Genomic DNA, 16,184 nt, shown 5'->3' on the forward strand with positions numbered 1-16,184 from the left:
CAATATAACGCATTGTCGTGTGGCGGAATAGACAGTAAATCGGTTCGCCGCTGATTCGCAGTTCGCAGCGTCGGTGTAATTAGAGGCGTTAATGACACCAAAATTTTAACTCTTTTGCCAGACAAAGACGTGCACACCGTGATATTTAACTATTAATTTATGTGTTAATATTTTTTATCGTAAGGTTAATAATCTTAAGTAAGTATATATAATATTTTTATCTAAATACTGTCTCGGGAAACATCAGATAAAACCCCTTGGCTAACAATACATCAAATAAGTCTACGAACAAAAATGATCTAACATGTTCGACGAAGCAGATCTTATATTTAACCTTTTGTAGAGTAAGGCTTCCACTGACCATTACTCCAATACCGACCAACTTGCACCCTAGACCTGGCCGGCTGCCAGACTTTTTAGGCTTTCAACCGCTTTCAGCGTATATAAAGTCTCACACTTAAAATTGATTTCCCTCGAAATCGTTATTAGGTTTGTGTAAGTTGAAACTGTGTAATATATTGCACGAAATATGTGTATTATAATGTTCGTGTATAGGTTCCTTTACCGTAGCCGTAGCCTTTATGTACCGTATATAACAGATGGCACAACACTTTTATCTCTTAGTGAATCGAGAGGTGTTAATTATTATCAATAACATATTGTCACCATCTGCTGATCTACCAATAGTTACCAAACCAAAGTAAGCTGAAAATCACCCCCTGCGCAATCCTCTTCCATTTTTCCAAACGATCCTAAACTTTTACGCGACCTACATTTACGGATATTTTGTATAATACATTATACAATATATCGGTAGAACATTATTTCCCATTTGTTACTAATGAGCTTACACATCATTAGGATTCGTATCACGGAAACGTATTATGGTGTTATAAGACCATGCTTTTATACAAAGGAAGGTAAAAAATATCAGTAACTATATATTAACTAAACAATAACAATAATAATTATTGTAGTTACTGATATTTTTTCTAGGTATAGTATCATGGTCCATATATTCTCATTGGAAAAACGACGATAGCCGTGGGACTTTTAAAAAGATGGTAGCGCATAAAATAATATCTTAAACACTTAATTAAAAAAACATAATAAAGAAAAAAGTTTGTACAGATATATTTTTTACATTCTTCACTATATTTGACAGTTTCGTTTTATGCCCATCATGGATTTTTTTATTAAAAATAAAGTCTGTATAAGTTACGTAATTAGGTAACAACTTTTTTATTTAGTTTGTACCAGTTTGCCTATTTAGATTTTTGCCATTCAGACTCTAAATGGAATATGAAATACTAGTATGTTAAAACTTTATTGCGCTTAAAAAAGTTTTAAAAGCTATAAAGCAGTGCTTTGAACATTTGAAAAGTTAACTCAATCTCATTACTCGCTAACTGGTAACTCAAAATAGTATGGAGTACTAGATGACGCCCGCAATTCCGTTACGCCAAAATTCGTTGTACGGGTACCGTACATTTTTCTTCGGAGACTGTACTTAATGACTTTAGATTTCTACAACAAAAAATGTCCTACGTCCTTTCCCGTCTCTTAAAGTATCAACGTAACGTAACAAACATTTAAATCGATTCAGCGTTCATATATCGATTCAACTTATTCACGTTAAGACGTGAATAGGAAAGACAGACAGACAACATTTTACACTTATAATATTAGTAAGGCTATTAGTAAGGATCTACTGTAGAAATATTAGCAACGCCCTCAACCCCCTGCTACGTCGTAGGCACCCGCTACGCCGTAGCGCTACGCCGTAGATAACCGAGCGTCTAGAATATAAATCAAGAAAGTTTAATAACTTTTTGGGTGAGTTATAGTTTTTTGAGGAAAAAAATAATGATTTAATAATTTTTAAATAGGCCTTATAAGAAATAAGTTCTTTGAAATTTTAGCTATAACATTAAAACTATTGCTATATTATAAAGATATTATTATTACGAATTACTATTAATCGTCTTAAGAATAAACACCCTAAAATGCACTACACAGCTCAAAAATATATATCAATATGCTTATTTGGTTATCCTCAATAATTTTTGAGAATATTAATTATTAGAATTCTGTATGATTTCGAGAAATTCATGTTCGGCTGTAAAAACACATTCAATATAAAGTCTATATATAATGTATATTTGAAAACGTATGAGGGGAATTCCCCCATACATGAGTAGCCCGTAATTATGAATTCCGGTGAGCGTGCGGGATTTAAGGGAATAAATAAAAGGTTACTTCGACGTAAAAAAAAGTAAATAAGAAGAGCGGTAATGGATTTTGAAAGATTTATTTCATGGAAAAATATTCTCAATTTGTACATTGCTTTATATTGTAAAAATAATATAAAAAATACGTGTGGCACTCGGTGACTGCCGCGGTTGCTTAGCATTTTTTATCAATTTATGTAATTATAATTTGCATACGTCTAGTCGCATGCACACAAACACCGTGCCAATGCACGGCAACGTTGTACCCATTGGCACAGCGGTGCGGCAACGCCGGTTGGAGTAGGGGTGTTAGGTTTATTTTCGCTACGGAATTTCTTCATTCGGTCGCCGCGTTAAAAAAAAAACCAATTGGCTCGTTCTATTAATTGTGGTACCATTATATACACTTTTATAGCCGTATTGAAACTTATATCAAATTCTTCTTTAAATAAGAGTTAAATAATAATTATTTTACTTAAATTGAATTTAAAAAAGATTTTGATGGAAGTTTCATACGTTATGACGTATCAAACTCTTCATTCAATTAAAGTTCTTGATTATGAGTGCAGCTATTAGTCATTACTCGTTACATAGTGTCTAGGTCTAATGCCTAGACATTATACCATTTCTCAGGCGTAAATGAATTTATAACCCTGTTGATGGCCAACAAGCGACGTCGACGTCGGGCAATACAGTCATTTGTAGCAACTAACACCTTCATAATTCACGTTTGTTAATCAAAACTAAGGCAATGCTCAGACGAACGACTTCGTCTGTTATCTATTTTGTACGAAGAGTGACGACTTTCCGACCCGCTAACGACCAGGACCTACAAGGATTCAAATAATTACTGAAGACTAACTGATTACAGGGAAAAGGTGGTAATGTGGCCCCGGCATATATATTGGCCCCCTTCAATATTTTAATGTTTTAATAACGCTATACAGTATAATTTTGGTGGAACGGGATGCTCGCGGCATGCTACTAATTTAGCACCATACAAATCCAAGAGAGGCTGTCAAGTTCGATTGTCATTTGATCGAGTTTAAACTTGCGACCGGTGAAACTTTTAATTGTGTGTGATTTTATTTCGATAGTTGTAGAGCCATGGGTACAGTCTCAAATTTTTGACTAATGGGTTATGTAGAGTGTGGAGGCTCCAAAGGTGACTATTACATATTTTGTGATTTTTCTCGTTAAGTTTCACTTGTATGCAATACATTTAATGTGACATCCCCGAGGGGTCACATTACCATCACTTGATCTCAAAATACCAAATGTGATTGATTACGAGTAAGTATAATTAAAACTTTCGATTATCCTGCACGAGTTTTATTTATTCCCTAATAAGACATGTTTAAACAAATGAATAAGAAGTCTTATAATGTATTTTTAGGTGTCTGACTCCTATATTTTTTAAATAATGCTTGATAAACCAAGTGGGGGGGGGGGGGGGGGCACATTACCACCTTCTCCTATATATTTATAGTTATTTTGATTAAAATATTTAGAAACTTGAACTTTATATTTTGGTTACTTTAAAGGATACTATATTATGTTGATTAACGTAACTGTCCTTTTAATTACGAAAAAACAACGAAGAAGTTTTTAATCAAAATAATCCTTGTTTACGTCTGTTCTAATTAACGAAGATTAAAACTGTCCGGTTCTTGTGTTCGGTTCTGACGAACGCTGCACAATAAAAACTCTTGAGACTTTTAACGACTTATTTTTCTTCATTTTTCCGCAGCTTTATAGCGTAAATAAAAGTAATCGACGCAGAGAAAGAAAATTATACGTTAAAAATAAAGAATAATTTTTATTTGATAATATTTTAACGACGTCTAGATATTTCTAAGTACGATCAAAATAGGTAGGTTATAGGTATACAATATTGGAAATTTACAAGTTATTAAATATTTCAGATACTTAACATTCTATACTTAACATAGAAAAACAAACGAACAAAATGATCTATCATTTTCTTCGATAGTTTAAATAAACTATCATGCAGAGACCACTATAAAAATGTTAAGATATTTCTATCCCCAAACATTAGATATTCTAGACAACTATTCAAATATTTTATTCTAGTCGACTCGCAAAATAAGAATATTTTAACGTATAAATAAGCAGACTAAATAGCTCTGTGAAATATTAAATTGAAATCCGTGGGACCGTAAAGTAATTTTATGAATATTTGAGATACTAAAAATTTATAACTCGCGTATATTATACTCTCGTAAAACACCTTATTGCGTTTACACGCCTTATGAACTCGTATTATAAAAAACATGAATAAAAAACATATCAGTACAATTTAAAAACAACCCTGATTCTAACTCGAATAAGTGTCAGGAATTCATCTATGAATTATAGAACCGATCAAATCTCCAGCTTATAACTTTTCATGAAATTGATAAATTTTCCAGTATCAGGCAAGCTGATGTTGGTGTTCTAAGCATACTATCATCATATTAGCTATTAAACAAGTAGATGTTCCGCGCGGCTTCGCCTGCGTAATTCAGAAATTTCACGGAAACTGTACATTTTCCGCAAAAATAGCCTATGTCCCTTCACGTGGTCTATTATTCATGTGTGCCAAATAACATAAAAATTGCTCCAGTAGTATTGCTCCAATAAATTTCCCGCGCTTTTTCCAAATTTTCCTCAATTTCTTCGCTCTTATTAGTTTTAGCGTGATAAAATATAGCTTATAGCCTTCCTCGATAAATGGACTATCTAACACTGAAAGAATTGTTCAAATTTTTTTTTTTTTTTATTATTATTTATTTATTATTAGAAACACAGTTTTTTTACAACATAAAATAGTGCGCCATAAACCGGATCAGTTTATCTGGGCACTGTATCGCATAAAACATACGATTTGCTTTTTTGGATACAAAATTGTACTTAACGAAACATAATGACAAAATTAATTAACAAAACAAATTGAGACTACGTTGTGAAATTACTAAGTAATTATCTGTTACATAACTTAATATAACTTTCGGTGTCAAGAATAGGACATAATAATATTAGGTCTTGAAACCTTCTGTTCCAGCCAAACTCAAAACTCCACTATGGACAAGTATACGTGTCTCATCAAAGTACTATATAAATATTATGTAACATTACATATTTTAAACATATTTTATGAGATGTAGCTTCAAATATAATATAATATACTTGAAGATACATCTCACAAATCACAATCTCATTTTTTTTTTAGTCATTTCCTGCTAGTAAATACTTCTTTAAAGCCCTAATAAATTTAGGTTGGTGAATGTCTTGTATTTTTGATGGCAGGCTGTTTACAGTTGCTGGTACCATATTTTTTAATGTTCTAGAACCGTATACATTGTTAGATTGAAATGTTAAATATTTATCTTTGTATGTAATTTCGCGTAATGTTTTCGGTCTTACTTTTTGTATAAGTAAATCTTTATTTTGACACTCAGTTAAAATTGAATATTTAAATTTATTAAATATACTCATGACCTTGCAAAACCTAAACAAACCCTCTGGATCATTTTTATACTTAACCTTTACATTTTTAGGTACAATTGACTTAAGGATTCTTACCTGCAGGTCGTATATGTCCTGTAGGTAAGTCGTATATGTTCTGCCGTAGCTACTGATACCGTAACCAACGACCGAATCAGCAAGGGCCATGTATATTAGTCTCAGGGTACTATAAGGTAATTTATATTTGAGAATGTTTACTTTACCCATAATCGACCTTAATTTAGCGCAAACATGATCTTTGTGTTGTTGCCAATTGAATCGGCTGTCGATAATTAGACCAATGTACATATGCTGGTTAACAAATTGTATGTGGGGGCAGTCACAGCTGATTACGTTCTCATCGTGTAGGCAGTTGTGGGTATGAGCGATGACTTTAGGATAGCAATTACTTTTATTATGCGATGAATGTATGTGTATCGCTTTTGTTTTTTGTGCATTAATTACCAAACCGACGTCGTGTGCCCACTTACACAGCGTTGTAAAACAACGTTGCAGGATTATTTGAGCTTCGTAAACACTGTTACCACTAGCTAACAGGCAAGTATCGTCTGCGAACTGGTATACCGAGGCACCTCTCATCAGGTTAATCATGTCGTTTACATATAAGAGATATTCTAAGGGTCCTATATTCGAACCTTGGGCCGTGCCTCTACTACAAGGTATCGAATCGCTTGTTTTATTTGAAATTTTTACCCTTGAAAATCTGTTAATGTGATAATTTTTTAACAGATCTAAGAGTGGTCCTTGCAAACCAGCTTGTGATAATTTTTTAAACAAGATCTTGTAATTTAAAACATCGAACGCCTTGCTGAAATCTATAAATAAAACTAGTATATGTTTTTTATTATTTAAGTTTTCATTAATTTCGTCTGTGATTGCACTTAACAGCTGTGTGGTACTTTTTTTCTTTTGAAAGCCGAATTGTTTGGGATTTATTATATTATTCAACTCGAGAAATTTACTAATTTGTTGGCATAGAAATTTTTCTATTATTTTATTTAAACATGACAATATTGTAATCGGGCGATAGTTGTTGTAATCATCGAGTCTACCCTTTTTATGAATGGGTCGGATGGTGCCAGTTTTGAGTAAGTCAGGGTAAATGCATGTGTCTAGGCAACGGTTGATTAAATGCGTTATTACCGGGGTAAGTTGAGTAGAAATTACTTGTATATCTTTTGTTCGTATATTATCATATCCTGGACTTTTATTAGGGTTCATTTGTTTGATTATTGACCTAACGTCAGCCTCGCGTGCTTTCTTTATTTTAATACAACAATCGGGGTTATTCACATAAGATTGTGGGTCTAATATAGTTTTAGGGCATGAACTACAGATCTTTTGTACGCTATCATTAAATTCTGAGTTAAACTTATTAGCTAATTTTAAAGGTTCTAAATTAAAATGTTTTAATAATGTTTTATCAATACTGTTACAAGCTTTACCGCTTAAGTTGTTTATGGTTTGCCAAACTAGCCTGGTATTTGTAAAATTAACACTAACCGAAGACTTAATATAATTATTTTTTAGATGTTGTGCATATTTATTAGTTTTATTTCTGTAAGAATTATACCATAGCCTCTTAGTAAAGTTATATTTATCCTTTTTCCAAATTTCATAATACTCATCACGCTTTCGACACATTTCTTTTAATCTCTGATTCGCCCATAAACAATTATAGCGCTTACTAAAGTTTTTAGTGACTGTACGTTGACATTTCAAATATGCGTTTCGAAACTGTTCAGATATATATTCGACAATACTATTGGGGTCAGTCATAGTAAGGGGCGCACTCCAGTCGATGGCGCGCAGTTCGCTGTTCAGTTTATCGTTATCAATTATTTTAATCAGCTGTCGATCTTGTTTACCTACCAGCGAGCGGTCGCCATCGGCCGGGTGCGTCAGCGCGCATCCGATAATGCAGTGATCAGCTGGCGCGGTACCTACCACTGCAGAATGTATATTGTGACCTTGAGAGCTACGTACAAAAATATGATCTATGCATGATGAAGTTACCGTTTGATTGTTATAGGTTTCTATGCGGGTAAAGTTATTTATGCAGCTTTCTAGACCTACATTTATAAGGGAATCGAGATAACTTTTTGTTATGAGGCATGACTGTTTTATATTAATATTTGTATCTCCGATTAGTATGAAAGTTTGTTTAGGTTTGCATTTGGAAATCGTGGAAGTTAGTTCAAAGATAAAATCGTGTTTGTTTGTGTTTGGCGGCCTGTATACTGCACATAACCCTATGTTGTATTTTTGGTTTAATATTATATCACCTGTTATGCACTCAAAATTTTTAACTGAAATATTATTTTTTGAAAAATCAATACTGTTATGTACATACAGCACTAATCCACCACCTTTTCTGTTTGTTCTTAGGTTGTAATACAAGTTGTATCCTTTTATCCTAAACATATTTATATAATCTTCCTTTACATTAGCTTCGGAGATTAAAACAATATGAATGGTTTTTTCAGAGCTGAGTACAGTATATTCCAAAAAGTCAAAGTTTTTGAGAAGAGATCGTATATTGACATGAAATAATAACAATGAGCTATTAGGTATTTGACCTGCAAAGTCATTCCATGAATTACACTTGTACTCAGCTATAAAAGGAGGACTATCATCCATTCTTACGATTAACTAATGACTAATAACATAATAAAAATAAAGATTTAACCTTTAGTGTCCGATTTGATTTTTTCTAGATGCATTATTGATTGCACATTAATTATTTTGTCCTTATCATGTTTTCTAATTAGCACATTCCCTTGCTTGCACCAGATGTAGGTATATGATCCTTTGAGAGCTTCTTTGGTTTTCCACAGCAAGTAGGCATTAGAGGGGGTGAGAGATTCACGTAGGTATACTTTTCGAGGATTGTCGCTGCATATACTCGACGATCTTGCTGACGACAGCCACCCATCACGTATTCCATCCCTAAGTGACACCACGATGACCGACGGCACAGGTTTTTGGAGGGCCTTGTTCTGCCGTATCACTTTTTTCTTCCTGTAGGCTTTGATCACGTCTTCTGGATTTTGCTTTATTGTGACAGCAATAGATTTTGCTATTTCGTTCGGATTTTCGGAGTCCTTCTCGTCGATACCACAAATTTCAAGCTGATTCGATAGTTGTGCTTGTGCCATTTGGTTGAATTTCATTTCCAAGCTCTCGTATTTTGTGTTTATGTTCTTGTAATTGTTTTTAACCTCAATCAATTGATTTGCCAACTGTTTGTTGTGTTTTTCGTACTCGGTAATCTTATATTCGTATTCATCGATCTTATCGGAAAAATATCTCAGAGTCTCCTGTAGCTCAGATTTTATGGCTTCTTTGATATCCTGACGTATCTCTCGGCGTAAAAGTTGTAAAATTCCTGCGGCGTCCATGTTGGCGGCGGCGTGGTAGGCTTCCGGGTCAGTTTTATCATCGTCGTCCTCATCTTGTAGGATGCATGATAATCTTTTAGTTTTCGCACCACTTGTGCAGGCCTTGCATTTCCAGTCCACGGATTCTGTGGAATTGAGGGTGTTTAGCTGCTCGGTTGTTAGTAGTGCACACGAGGCGTGGAGCCATTTATTACACCGTCCACACTGCAATCCAGGTAATTTCTTGGTTATGACCTTTACACACTGGACACACTTGACCATTTTCACCACTTGTTGTAGTCAGTTGGGATGAATGTAGTTTTGGTGAAAGTTTATAGGTGATTTATAAATTATATTATATGTAAGCAAATCGTACGTCGCGCATCGGCCAAGGCGCATCGATAGCGTGCGATCGTGTCCGCTTCGCGCATGCGACTTGAGCATCGAAAATCATCGAAAAAAATCGAACCAGTAGTTCCTGAGATTAGCGCGTTCAAACTACTAGATACACTGGATCAAAAACTGTCTACTCGTTTGGATGCACGATGCCACACAATAAGTAGCAGATAGACACACAGACAGCTACACCAAATTTACAACAGCCCCCTTTTTCGTCGGGGGTTAAAAATAGTACGAATAAAGATATACAAACTAAACTCGTGTGGTCACGTGTTCAAATGGCGTAGCACTTCGTAGAGGGTAGAGGACGAAGTTCGTAGCACCGCGTAGCGCAAAGTCTCAATCTAAAACTTTTTGTCCGTGTCCGTGGTCTGGGTTATATCCATACTATACTATATTATATTAACTATGTATATAATATAACGAAGAACTTAAATATATGTATAGTATAAAAGTATTAAATATATTTCCGTTGTCTGGTACACAAGTCCTTCGGTTTCAGGTACTTAGCACGGGGCGGACTGACGTGGTGTGAAGTTTTTATTATTATATTATACTTACTAATATTATAAACGCGAAAGTTTGTCTGTCTAGCTGTCTATCTGTCTGTCTGTCTGAATGTATGTTACCTCTTCACGCCCAAACCGCTAAACCGATTTTGCTGAAATTTGATATGGTTTATACTTTGAGTCTCTGGAAAGGACACACGATACTTTTTATTCCGGAAAAACTTACGGCTCCCGCGCGATAAACGAATTCTGGCGCAACGGAGTTGCAGGCATCATCTAGTTAGGAATTTTTTAACTTCCTAGAGGATAAGATGATTATTATTTGATTTATAATTGTGGATTGACAAATTAATACGCGAACGAAAAACTTTGTAACCCTTTTTACGAAAATGGGGAAACGTAGGTGAATGAAATTTCGTACAGTTGTAGTTTATATGGTGAAGGAGTGCATCGAGCTATTATTATTTTGAAATCATGCTTTTATCATACATTTTTTTAATAAATAAAACATTACACACACTACAACACACACACACATAGGAGATGACGGATTTTTGAGTGACAAGCCTATACATACGAATTATACTCTTTTATTTATGTTTGAAGTCTGTTGACAATAAGGTGACAAACTGAAAATGGATTATAGTTTTTTTATTGAATCTGAGATACTATTAGACAATGCTTACACGGCCAGTCTGAGATCAGCTGAGTCCCAGGGACAAGAGTTGAAAAAATATTATAAAATCAATATTTTTTACAAAATATAGTAGTCCTAATGTCGTTGAAACTAAGGTCGAATTTCGACCATTGGGCGATCTCTAGTATACATTAATACGCCAAACTGAACTAGCAGTTTGTAAGCGTTCCGCTCAGACACAAAAATTACATGCAATACAAGATTATACTATCACAGCATTGTGTTGTGATAGTATAATATCAGAAGAAAAGTAGATTAATTTTAATTATTGCAAGAGTAAAAAAGTAATTAACTTGAACTTTTTTAAATATAAAACTCTTATCTTTTCTTTTATTTGTACTTACATTGTATTTCAATTCTATTCTATTTCTATTCCAAGCAGACCCCCATTTTGGGAATTCGTTTACTAGGCTAAGAGTTCAAATCGAATATCTCGATATTCGATTTGAACATTCATGAACATAAACAGCCACACACACACACACACACACACCCACACACACACACACATACACACACGCAACCATACTAACATGTACTAACCTAGTTGCTCTTATATCATACTATGTAATTTGAGCAAATAAATAACTTCTTACTTTACTTTACTCTATGTTATTCAATTTATTTCATAAATCATTTAAGATATGCGGTTTAATTTTTAATTACGCGTAATCAAAGCCATAAAAGGCGTAAAACAAAAACGAAAATATATGGAAAAGGAGCAAAAATGAGCAGAAAATTTTAATGCACGCAGTTTTAATTAGAGTTTTATTTTAAAATGGAGTATGAACGTGCAGACAGAATGCCGGAGGGTGCAGCGAGTGCGTCGACGCGGTAGAGGCGCGCGGGGCTGTCAGAATTGACAGATCCTGTCCTGTAGACCTTTAAGTCCTGTAGACATTGTTGGTTAGAAGAATAAACAGTAAAAAAAATTGTCACGTGAGTCTCAGTCAGAATTGACAAATCCTTTCCTGTAGACCTTCAAGTTCTGTAAATATTAATGGTCAGCAGAGTAAACAGTATATAAAACTGCCACGCGAGTCGCAGTCAGAATAATTGACAGTTGATTGAAATGTTCTTCAAGTCCTGTAGACAGGATTACAATCGGGAGTTCTCAACAGTATTTTGCCATACTTCATACATTATTTTTAGTTCTACAGTACTCCAAGCTGGCGTTTTAATTTTAGATTATACAACTTTGGTACTCAACAGTTGGATCACTATTTTCATGTCGAAACTACCACAAAGTGACTTTTTAATAGCTGTAGCTGTAATGTAAGTTAGGCCTTAGCGGGAACCTACCCCTAGACGATCAATTTTATTGTGCAATATCACGTATTCCGCAATATTATTAACCGTCAATTTCAATCTTTTTGTCAAAATATACATAGGTCAATAATATTATTCAATGATATTGCACAATAAAATTGATAGTCTGGGGGTCCACTTACTCTAGCAATCAATAGTGTAATAACGAGCTAAAAACCAAATTTTTATTAGTCACATGTACCCCTTATGTCAATTTCCGTTCTGTTCGCAGCACTAGCTCTGGGCGGGGGCGGAGGGTGGGGGTGCAAGTGCACCTGGGCGGCGACCGGCGCCGGGCCCACGTGCCCGGGCAGCAGTCGCTCGGGAGCCTCCGCCGCCGCCGCACGCCGCGTCTGCCCAGCATCAGCGACAGGTGGCGCAAGACCTGCGCATCGCACCCGGCGAAACCATGAATCTTTAATATCAAATTTGTACCGTGCAGTGGTTTAATTAAAAAAATGAAAGTTAAGTGTCTATACGTGGTGCGCTCCGTTTAGAGGATTACCGGCATTCGCACGCCCGAATTGTGAGTAATTTTTGCCTTTTAGTAGCACTTGTTACATTTTTTAACGCATTTTTTATTACGTATTTTAATTTGGAACAGATTTTATTGAAGATTCCCGAGGCTTCGTGGTCGGCATTTAAACTTTTACGCAAAGATTTTCATGTCGGTGCTTCCGAATGAGCCTTATTAAAAACTTTTGTTTCGCTGCTAAAATCTTGACCCAAAATTTTTAATTTATTGTTTGTTAGATTTCATTTCGGACTTCTTGTAAAATACAGTACCGTTCATCTGATTTTTTAAATTGTTTTCATACAAAATTAAAATCAACATTAAAATGATTGATTAAAAAATTATTTCTAATTGTGAGAGTGTCTCTCATACTTAGAAATTTAGTTAGTTCGAATATTCGCAAAAGATATTCGTAAGTTTCGATAAGGTGTAAAAATGAGGGGAGGTGCAACAAGCATGGTATGGTATGATAACCAATGAGTTTCTAGAATACTAACATAGAATATCATTGATGATAACTGTTATCATCAATGATATTCTATGTTAGTATTATCAAGTATTCGCAAGCTGTATTGAGGTCAACATGTTTTTTTTTTTACTTGAGTGCAAACGAGCCCACGGCTTCGATGGTAAGTGATTGTTGTATTAATTGAATCGAATATAGAGTTAGGTTTTCGAATGAATCAACGAATCGGATAAATCCAGTACATACTAATATTACACACGCGAAAATGTCCCTGTCTGTCACTTCTTCGCGGTAAAAATGTTGGTCCATTTCTTAAAAAAAATTCTAAAAGATTTCATACAGAAAATTTATTAAAAATTGACTTTCAGTTTCGGGAAAAATGTTGACATCATGTTGACATAGTAAAGCGGCAACGTTTAAATGTTCTAATATAATTGTATGTTTTTTGGGATTTGGATTATCAACATTAAGATATCCAAAACCAGATAAACTTGCATACATAAGTCCTAACGATTTTTGTCATTTCTTAAAAACATACTCAAAAATAAAAATACAAGAATTAAAGTAGTTTGGAGATCTTTTATGCTAAAGCTTCCACAAAATCAGTTTAACATAGGAATGGCCTATATTGATTTCAGTAATACAATTCAAGGGATCGTTTCACTTCCTCCATAAACACATGGGGACAAACATAAAATAACAATGACTCCGAGCTTAGAACCCTGTAACGTAATCTCGTTACAAACGCAAATAAATACTTTAAGACTTTGTATAAACCCTACGGAATAAATTATCATGTTATGTTAGTATCCGTACTTAATATTATAAATACGATAGTCTGTCTGTTACCTCTTCATGCCCAAACCACTAATCCGATTTTTCTGAAATTTGGTATGGAGATACTTTGAATCACGGAAAGGACATAGGACGCTTTTTATCCCGCAAAAATGTACGATTCCTGCGCGATAAATGAATTTTGGCGCAACGGAGTTGCGGGCGTCATCTAGTTGTGGTATAAATGAGATGCATCTCGCAATTACTTTTGTAATTAACTATTTTCCAGGCCAGGAACTGTATAAAAATATCCTATGTCCTTTTCTTCGTCATATGAGTATCTTTAAAATTGATTCGGCTTAAAAGACCAAGCATGCTGCTTCAAGCATGAAGCAGCACGGTAGGAATAAACCACTTCCTTAGTAATTCTGGTAAAATCTTTATTTGATATCGGCTATTAATATAGATCAAATGAAATATTTTTTTTATTGGGGATGATTCATACTATTCTGTCTAAATGTACAAGCTACTAGCAGAGTAGACAGAAAGTATGACTAGAGATCGCCCAATGGTCGAAATTCGACCTTAGTTTCAACGACATTAGGACTACTACCTATATTTTGTAAAAAATATTGACTTTATCATAATTATATTTTTCAACTCTTGACTCTGGGACTCAGCTGATCTCAGACTGGCCGTGTAAGCATTATCTAATAGTATCTCAGATTCAATAAAAAAACTATAATCCATTTTCAGTTTGTCACCTTATTGTCAACAGACTTCAAACATAAATAAAAGAGTTTAATTCGTATATATAGGCTTGTCACTCAAAAATCTGTCATTTTTCCTAGTGTGTGTGTGTAATATTTTATTTGTTAAAAAAATGTATGATAAAAGCATAATTTCAAAATAATACTAGCTCGATGCACTCCTTCACCATATAAACTATAACTGTGCAAAATTTCATTCACCTACGTTTCCCCATTTTTCGTCAAAAGGGATACAAAGTTTTTGGCTCACGTATATATACAAGGTGTAACAAAAATAAGTGATAATACTTTAGGGTGTGTATGTGTTCCTTATAGAGAGTTCACTGTGAAAATAGCAGCGCTGAAAGACCAAATTTTTTTTTCACTTTTGTATGGGGAAACTCGTGACGTTCGGGCGCTTGCCCATACAAAAGTGAAAAAAAAAGGTCTTTCAGTGCTGCTACTTTCACAGTGAACTCTCTATAAGGAACACATACACACCCTAAAGTATTATCACTTATTTTTGTTACACCCTGTAGATTTCTGAATACTTTAAGTAGTCAAACAACGCGCCGCGTCAAAATAGTCTTTGTTCAACGAATTTGTTACTACATAATATACAGTATGATATTACTGTGGAAGTATCTGCGATTGCATTTGATCTGCTACTTCATTTTAACTACGCCCATTGGTTCCGACCAGCTGAACATTAATTTAGATGGTATGGTTTACGTGCGCCTGCAAACAGATATCTGATTTTGCGCGGTAATTTCTTCTAAATCCTTGCAAAATTAATAAGAAGCCCGCAACTTTCGCCGAAATTTGTTTTTAGGGGCGGAAACTGTGCATTTTGCCGCAATAAACCTACCTCATCTGTATAAATAAAAAGGAAATGTTTATAAATTTAATACGTCTCGCACTCGCTTTACCTCGAGAACGGCTGAACCGACTTGGTCAATTTTATTTATAAATAGTCTTGAAATATTCGTGGCAGTCTATGGAAGGTATTAGGAGGAAAGTGATTAAAAAAGTTTACCGGATTACTTATTTTATAATATTTGTACGCGATTCCGTCTTAGAATGACCACACGCGGTCATTACTTTTTTTTAATGGGTTAAAACGCAAGTATCCAGCTGACGTCTTCCGCCGCGGCATCTAGCAACACCGGAATGTCGGCCCACTTCACGTCCGCCCATCAATATCTATTCTTCTATAAACGTAATAACTTTATCTTTATTTTATAATTTACATCAATATACAGTCCACAAGTTCAAGTAGTAGACGTGGGAGAGCCATGCTTCGCGACGAATGGGCCGGCTCGACCGGGGAAATACCGCGTTCTCACAGAAAACCGGCGTGAAACAGCGCTTGCGCTGCGTTTCGCCGAGTGAGTGAGTTTACCGCAGGCCCAATCCCCTACCCTATTCCCTTCCCTACCCTCCCCTATTCCCTTCCCTTCCCACCTCTACCCTCCCCTATTACCTTATTCCCTCGTAAAAGGCCGGCAACGCACCTGCAGCTCTTCTGATGCTGCGAGTGTCCATGGGCGACGGAAGTGGCTTTCCATCAGGTGACCCGTTTGCACGTTTGCCCCCTTATTTCATAAAAAAAAAGTGATTAACACACAA

At 35.1% G+C, this 16,184-nt stretch overlaps 1 protein-coding gene across 1 annotated transcript in view; it reads left to right on the forward strand.

The window, feature by feature from the left end:
* Window positions 1–12,391: 12,391 nt before the first annotated feature.
* Window positions 12,392–16,184, forward strand: part of LOC121732545 — a 79,116-nt gene continuing 75,323 nt past the window's right edge. The window contains exon 1 of the mRNA XM_042122468.1: window positions 12,392–12,578. The gene's annotated coding sequence lies outside the window, so the exon portion shown is untranslated. The remainder of the gene's footprint in view (window positions 12,579–16,184) is intronic.

The sequence above is a fragment of the Aricia agestis genome, chromosome 12 (genome assembly GCF_905147365.1).
Source record: "Aricia agestis chromosome 12, ilAriAges1.1, whole genome shotgun sequence".
Classification (NCBI taxonomy): Eukaryota; Metazoa; Arthropoda; class Insecta; order Lepidoptera; family Lycaenidae; genus Aricia; species Aricia agestis.